The sequence below is a fragment of the Tamandua tetradactyla genome, chromosome 14, assembly GCF_023851605.1.
Source record: "Tamandua tetradactyla isolate mTamTet1 chromosome 14, mTamTet1.pri, whole genome shotgun sequence".
NCBI lineage: Eukaryota > Metazoa > Chordata > Mammalia > Pilosa > Myrmecophagidae > Tamandua > Tamandua tetradactyla.
In genome coordinates, this window is record NC_135340.1 from 93,860,560 (window position 1) to 93,869,012 (window position 8,453).

Below are 8,453 nucleotides of genomic sequence, written 5' to 3' on the forward strand. Positions count from 1 at the left end.
GCTGGGATGGGGGAAAGAGGCCAATCTTGATTAAGGAGCTTTATTGCTGCTTACACAAGGCAATTACAGTATTAAGAATTAAAAACCACTACAAGGTTGTGAGATCAAATCGATCAACTCCCTTATTTTAAAGAAGAAAATACTAGGACTTAGAATGGTCACAATGACAGGAAAAGAACATGGGTCTCCAGGTCACTCATCACTTGTCTGTAAATGAGATAATAAATGCAATATCACACTGAAATGATAGCACTGCCAGATACTATTGTTATCACTCCTGCTCCCATTTCCATGTCCCTAGTCTTGGGTAGGTCTGGTAATGAATACTCCCAGCAGTCATGGTAATTAAATGGTTATATCTCCCTTAGGCCATGGACATCTTTTTGCACTGCTCATTTCACCAGCAAATAGTTATCAAATGCCTATGATATACCAGGCAGTACTCTGGGTGTTGGAGACTTGAAAGTGATCAAGAATCCTTGCCTTCAGGGGACCTACGTTTTAGCAGGGGAGATGGACAAGACATAATTAAGAACACTGATAGGCAAATGATGACAGATTGTCAAACGTGCTAGGAAGAAAATAAACTGGATGCTATGATAAATAATGACAGAGGATAAGGAGGTCCTCTTTGTGATGGTGACATGCAAGCTGAGACCTAAAGGATTAGAAGGAACCCGTGCGATGAGGAGATAGGGTACAGTACTCTAGGCTAAGAAAGGAGGTGCAAAGGCCCTGTGGCTGCACAGGGTTTGGCAGGTCTGAGAGGGAGGAGGTCCCTGTGACTAGAATATACTGAAAAAGGCCAGAGAGTCAGGGACCATGCACGGCCTTGAGGCCGGGGAAGGCATTTAGATTTATCCTGGATGAATGGGAAGCCGTTGATGTGCAGGGGTGGGGGTTGGGGAGCCTGATCTGATGTACCTTGTAAATCACTCTGGTTGCTGGGTAGAGCATGGCTACTGGCTCTAAATGGAACTCAAGGAGGCTGGCTTCGATCCACATCCCCTGATTTCAGATGTTGCTGCAGATAAGAGCAGGATTACATTTAACAGTTCTCAGAGATGCGATTTTTAGCCTTTCCAGAACCCATTTAGGCTGGCATTTGAGCAATGAATACCAGGAGTTTTCTGCCCAATATAGAGAGGCAGGTCAGAGACCTTTCTAAAATGCAAAACTGAGCTCATCTCTCTCCCACTTAAAACCTTCCTTTACATGCTGGGTAAAGGACACATTGCCTGCATGAAATTCCAGGCCCTCCAACATGTGGCCATGCCAACTATTATAGCACTATCTGCCACCACTGCCTGCCACCCTCCCCCAGCCCAGACCTCCTAGCTTCTCCTGTACACTATAGAATTATATGCCTCCATATCTCCTCTCTTACCTGGCACTCTGGGCTCATGCAAACCTAAGGTGACCAACCCATCCCAGGTTAGCTCAAGAATTCCCCTGTCCTGGGAAGCCCCTCAGTCCTGGCAAACCAGGACAGTTGGTCAGTTGGTCACCCTCTGCCAACATTGCCCCTGGAAGCCCTCTGTGAGCCCACCAGACTGAGACTAAGGCTTTGGCTCTGTGTTTCTAAAGCTCCCTCCTCTCCCTTTACCTCTAGCACAGCATCCTCTACAGTGCACTGATACTGTCAGTCCAAGAGAACATAACCACAGAGGGGCGCAGTGAAGACCTGGTCACCCACCAGCCTTCCATGGGAGCTATGCAGCAGAGTTGATCAGGGAATAACAACGTTTCCAGTTAGCCATGGTGCTTGTCCCTAATTTTCTCTCTCATCTCAGTTTCTTTTTCCTCTGAAGAGCATTATGCTAATTCACACAATCTGGCCTCAGCCTGTTTTGTACACAATGCTGCAGCTCCAAACTGAGAATGCAGCTGCTTTATCCCTAGTCCACCTAAAATGGGCCCAGAAACCTTGCAGGTTCCCAACAGCCTCCTTTCCTCGGTGAGTGAGGGCTTGATCTTGTGCTGGCAGCAAGACTGCCGTGAGTGGCCGCATTCCGGGAAGTCCCCGTGCTGTCACCTGCCTGACTCAGCATCATCACAGATTTCTTGCCCCATCTGTTGGGCAAGAGTTGGTGCGTCCCTGCTGCCAGGTGATGTCTGCACCACAGCTCAGCTCACCAAACCTCCTGGACTCCGTGCATTGGGGTGCACCCTCTAGGATCCCGTCTGCCCCCAACCTCTACAACTGCGATGGAGTGCCGAAGCCCATCCCACCCGTGGCTCAACTGCTTAAGGTCTCAGCATCCTAGCCAAGCCTGATGAGATGCGACATTGCTGGGGTGTGCTGCCAAGCTTGTCCTTTGGCTAGAGCAGGGGACCCTTGAATCATTTAGACATTTGCTCCAAATTTCTGTTTACATATCTATATAAATACACTATTGAGTGAAGTTAAAATACAATATTAAAACTGTACCCTGGGGGACACGAGGGTTGTTCAGTGGTAGAATTCTCACCTGCCATGCAGGAGACCCGGGTTTAATTCCCGGTCCATGCACTCCCCACCCCCCCAAAAAAAAAAAAAAAAACAAGCCAACAAACAAATGGTGCTGCAATAATGGGATACTCACATGAAAAAAGAACGAAAATGTGACACACGCCATACAACATTCAAAAAAAAAAAAACCTACCCTGAATTCCGGTACAAAATGCTATCTGGCTAGAACTCCCAATATTGCTTCTCAATGTCTTCTTAAAATACAGTCAAATGCAAAAACAAGACGACAGCTTGCCTGACTGACTAATTAATAATCCGATTCCAGAACCTTGAAGAAGAGAAGCTGAAGAAATTTCAAAGCCAATGGACTTTCATGTTCATTTCAGTTCCGGGCACACCTTGCTCACTCAGCCTTCATGGAGCAGAGACATGGTGAAAGGCAAGCCTGCACTTTGAAATTCTGTTTTCATCTGTCTACAGCCCGGAGGTCTAGAGCCAGCCAACCAATGGGCAGACATTTCTTTAGTGCCAATGTCTGCTCCAGAAGAAGAATGGAGGCCATTCTGATCCATTGGGCATTTTTCTACTTCCAGGCAAAATCTGCAAACCTTAGACAACAGCTGAGCAGATAAAGGGGCGTGGTGCATTCTGAAAGGCATCCTCAGAAGAAAATACTGAATTCATTCTCAAAAGAAATGGGGAGAAGAGGTAGCCTTATGAAGCTGGAGCAGAAAGTTCTAGGGAGAGAGAAGATTTATATGAAAAGACAAAAGGATGAAGCAAATAAAAAGACATAAAAAGGAAATAGGAAGAAAAAAAAACAAATGAGTGAGTTGAGGAACACTAACCAGTAATGAAAAACACTGTGAGATGGTTTAAAACATGACCCACGTTTTCAATGGCAAATTCTTTGGCGCTCCTGCTATTGAGAGTGGCAGTCTAGGTCCTTCCTTTTTAAAATCCAAATGTGTGCTTGGTCCAGTGCTGTCTGATATATCTGGAATGCAAGCCTCAAGTGTAACAGAAATTTTTCTAGTAACCATATCAGAAAAATAGTAAAAAGGGACAGGTGAAATTTATTTTATAATAGAGTTTATTTGACCAAATGTATCCAAAATATTCTCATTTCAACATTCAGTAAACCTAAAATACAGTGAATCCCAAGGCTTTGAAATCCAGAGTGTGTTTTATACTAACAGCACCTCTCAGTTGAAATGAGCCACATTTCAAGTGCTCTTAGTCACATATTCCTAATACCTGCCATACGGAACAGCACAGAGTTCGACCGTTAGTATGTGTTGGAAATGATACTACGTGACTTTCAGAGCTAAGTCCTAAAGGCCATGGGCCCCCACCTAGCTTACTAGGGACTTGCGCCCGAGAGAGGAAACCCCGAGAGGCAGTGTAAGAAGTCCAGCCCGCTGGAGGCTACCACGCCCAGTCAGCATGGACCGATCGCCCCAGGTCTCCTACACTGGCATAGCCACTGATTCATCCCAGCCGGCTAGTGGACCCGAAGATCCTAGCCTCAAGCCATTTAAGTCAACCCCAGCCATTCAGCGCTTCCAGGCTGAGGGTCCAGGCACACTGCAGAAGCGACAAGGCACCCTGCTGTGCCCTGCCTCAATTCCTGACCCAAAGAATCTACAAGCATAATAAAATGGTTGTTGTTTCAAAGTGCTAAATTTGGGGGATGATTTGTTATGCAGCAATAGACATCAATAATGCGGACTGATAGAAGTTATCACTTCAATACAAGTGTCTCAGAGTACAACTGATGGAACCAGAAATAAAATAATTGTGTATTCAGAGGAAAAGAAAAAAGATGAAAACAACTTTTCAAAGATGTTGAATATGGAAGTCAGAAGATAGCAAAACAACTTACTTTCATCTCTTTAAGGAGATACCATAATTGAAGCAATACTAAAGAAATACTAGAAGAAAAGTTTCCCAAGCAGGTAGATTAACAGACTAACCATAGACTTCTCATCAGCGACAACTAAGCCGGGAGAAAACTGAATTCTTCTAAGGTAGAGCACCTAGAACAAGAGTTTACCACAGACAGATGTTAAGTAAAAATTTTATCAAAGGCAATCATGAGATAAAAAGAAAAAATGGTAAGAACAGAAATTGGTAAAATAGGTTGGCAAATTTTATTAAACATGAACGTGAAAAACATCTGCTATTTGGGGGTTTAAAAAGTAAAACTAGCATAACATCTGAATGTAGCTCACACCCCTATACATTTGAAAGTGGTTGAAATAGGAAGTTTTAGGTTGTACATATGGTACCACAATAAAAATTTTAAAACGTATCTAACATAATTCTAGGTCTAAGAAGATAAGCCTTTAATGCCAGCCAGTAGAAGCTGCTGCTCCAGTAGCAATTAGACTTCAAAATGCAAAGCCTGTCTGCAAACTTCCCGCCCTACATGTGTCTTTTAGGAAGTCTCAGGTTGCCAACTGCAGGATGAGTCAGGCTCTCGGTCTCTTCCTAGAAACGTTGTCACAGTAAACACAGCTGGGGGTGCTCTGCGTGAGTTAACATTCCTCAAAGGCCCACGAAGATGCGTTTCTCACAGACTATGGGGAAAATAAACCCTTTTAAATATGCCTTTTTGAATCAGCTTTTAAGACACTTGAGGCAGCCAGTTAATAGATTATAGAAATGTCATTTGGTTTTGAAATACGGACCGGTCCTCCCCCCTGCTCTCACTCATGTGCCAACACACCTCATTTCTCTCCTGGCCATCCAGAGCCCTCTCTGGGGTTTATGATTTCAAGAGCACAGTCAAATACATTCCCAGAACTCAGTCAAATGCATTTCAGAGTGAGTTCTCCCTCAGACTTATGCCCATGACTGCTACTGCGATAAAGACAGAAAGAAGACACGAGAGGATGAAACGTCTAAGTGAGTCCAATGGGATGCGCTGCGTTCCTCCCAGGGATTCACCATGTGCGCGCCACGTTCTCTCTGTTTCTCCAATCAAGAATGTACCTATCATGTCCATCTCTCAAGACTCAGTTTTTAAATGGCTCCTTCTCGGACGTCACCAGGCAGAAGCGAGCGCCCACGTGAACCTTCTGGATCATCTCACTCGGTAATTGGCATCGTGCTCAAGGATCTGTGTTCGCTCCCAAGCCCCTCCCAGGGGGCCTTCAGGAGAGGTGCGCCATCGCATTCGTTTCTGTACCTGCCCTGGCAGTTAGGACAGACCCTGATTGCAGGAGCTACTCGGTGATCCTGTCTTACCGACAAAACTCAGCGCTAGTCTCTGCAAGCAGAAGACCAGTCTAGCCTCATTTCCTGTAACCAGGCTTAGAAATACTAGTAGCTTCCAGTAATAGCAATGACAGACTAGATCACTTGGACTATCCTTCCACTGAGTACAGAAAAAACAGATGCTCAAAATATAAATATCTTCTTTTGAAAGCATCAAAGAAGTAACAGAAATGGGAAATCACCAGGCTAACACCTGGAGAGAAAATGAGAATCCAAAGAGGTAAACCAGCACCGAAGGGCACATTTGCCTTGACATCATTTGTTAATGGTGTAGGAGGGAGGAATTAGTAAGGAATATACTTCTGGTGGCAGGAAATGATTCCGTGTGGAAGGTGAGAGATGAGGGAAGGAATGAAGGGCAAAGAAAGTGATAAATGATATTTGTAAGTCTAAATGATCATTCTGTTTAAGAAATGAATAATATTGTGTAAGATTCTAGAGTACAAGCAGTGAACACACCTAGAAAATAACTCAAAAGGGGTAAATCAAGGAGTTCCAATGTCTTGGATTATCTGGGAAGAGGCTAATCATGCTGACAGTGTCAGATTGTGACAGTTATGGATCTATTTTATAATCATTAGGGTGACCATTAAAAAATAGAAGCAGAGCGCATAAAATTGAAACTAGTAAGGGGGAAAAGGAATAATAAAAAATGATTTTGAAAAGAGACAATAAAGAAGAGAAATTAATCATAAAATATATGGGACACATTCAAAACATAAAATTAGATAGTAGATTTAACCCCAAATATCTCAGTATTTATACTAAATGTAAATGAAGTAAGTGTTCAATTAAAAGATAATAGTTATCAATCTGAATTAAAACAAAGCACAACTTAAGAACACACATAAAGAAGATGTAGGAATAGGAACACAGAATGGTGAAAAGTAAAATAAGTACAAACATGTTCCAACAATCTTTTGTTCTACAACCAAAAGGAAGCTTCTGCTGCTACACTAATATAAGAAGTCAAAAAGGCATTACTCGAGATAGAAGGGTCATTCCTTAACGATGAAGTGATGAAATGATGAAGTGATCACTAAAACAAGGTTCCTGGGGTGAGGCGGCGGCGGCGGCGGCGGCTCGGCAGGCGGGTTCAGGCTCCGGGGACCAGCCGCTGCCATGAACCTGCCGGAGGGAACAACCGCATCATCGAGGAGACGCTTGCGCTCAAGTTCGAGAACGCCGCCGCCGGAAACAAACCAGAAGCAGTAGAAGGAACATTTGCAGATTTTGATGGGGTCCTCTATCATATTTCAAATCCTAATGGAGACAAAACAAAAGTGATGGTCAGTATTTCTTTGAAATTCTATAAGGAACTTCAGGCACATGGTGCTGACGAGTTATTAAAGAGGGTGTACGGGAGTTTCTTGGTAAATCCAGAATCAGGATACAATGTCTCTTTGCTATATGACCTTGAAAATCTCCCTGCATCCAAGAATTCAACTGTGCATCAGGCTGGCATGTTGAAACGAAATTGTTTTGCCTCTGTCTTTGAGAAATACTTCCAGTTCCAAGAAGAGGGCAAGGAAGGAGAGAACAGGGCAGTTATCCCTTATAGGGGATGATGACACCATGTATGTTGAGTCCAGAAAGGACAGAGTCACGGTAGTCTTCAGCACAGTGTTTAAAGATGACGGCGATGTGGTCATTGGAAAGGTATTTATGCAGGAGTTCAAAGAAGGACGCAGAGCCAGCCCCACAGCCCCACAGGTCCTGTTCAGCCACAGGGAACCACCTCTGGAGCTGAAAGACACAGATGCCGCTGTGGGTGACAACATTGGCTATATTACTTTTGTGCTGTTCCCTCGCCATACCAATGCCAATGCCTGAGACAACACCATCAACCTGATTCACACGTTTCGAGACTACCTGCACTATCACATCAAGTGCTCTAAGGCCTATATTCACACACGTATGCGGGCAAAAACATCTGACTTCCTTAAGGTGCTGAACTGTGCACGCCCAGATGCTGAGAAAAAAGAAATGAAAACAATCACGGGGAAGACGTTTTCATCCCGCTAACTGTTGGGCACAGAAGAAGGAAGTAGCTGGCAGCTGAAGGCTGGAACACTTGCTACTGGATAATCGTAGCTTTTAATGTTGCACCTCTTCAGGTTCTTAAGGAATTCTCCGTTTTGGTTCCATTTTGTACACATTTGGAAAATAATCTGCAGAAACGAGCTGTGCTTGCAAGGACTTCATAGTTCCCAAGAATTAAAAAAAAAAAATACAAAGAATAGTTCCACTTGATCAACTTAATTCTTTTTTCTTCCCTCCCTCACTCCCTTCCCTTCCACCCTCTTTCCCAAGCTCTTTTGCTTTGCAATATGTTACTGGTAATGAGTTGCAGGATAATGCAATCTTAACTTGTTTTCTTCCAAGTATTTGAGTTCAAAACTCCTGTATCTAAAGAAATACGGTTGGGGTCATTAATAAAGAAAATCTTTCTATCTTAAAAAAAAAAAACAAGGTTCCTGGTGCCTGCCCATGCAAAAAAAAAAAATATATATATATATATATTTTTTAGTATATATATATATTTTTTAAAGATATACATATTTAAAGCAAAATGGATAGACCCATAAAAAGTAATACATGTATCCACAATCATACTTGGAAATACTACAACAGTAATTAATAGGAATAAGCAAGCAAAAACTTGGTAAGGAGATAGATAATTTGAACAACATAATTAACAAATTTGAGCTAATGGGCA

General features: G+C 43.2%; 1 pseudogene; it reads left to right on the forward strand.

Moving 5' to 3' along the window:
• Positions 1-3,898: 3,898 nt before the first annotated feature.
• On the forward strand, positions 3,899-8,159 carry LOC143655519 (actin-related protein 2/3 complex subunit 2 pseudogene; annotated as a pseudogene).
• The last annotated feature ends 294 nt before the right edge of the window (positions 8,160-8,453 follow it).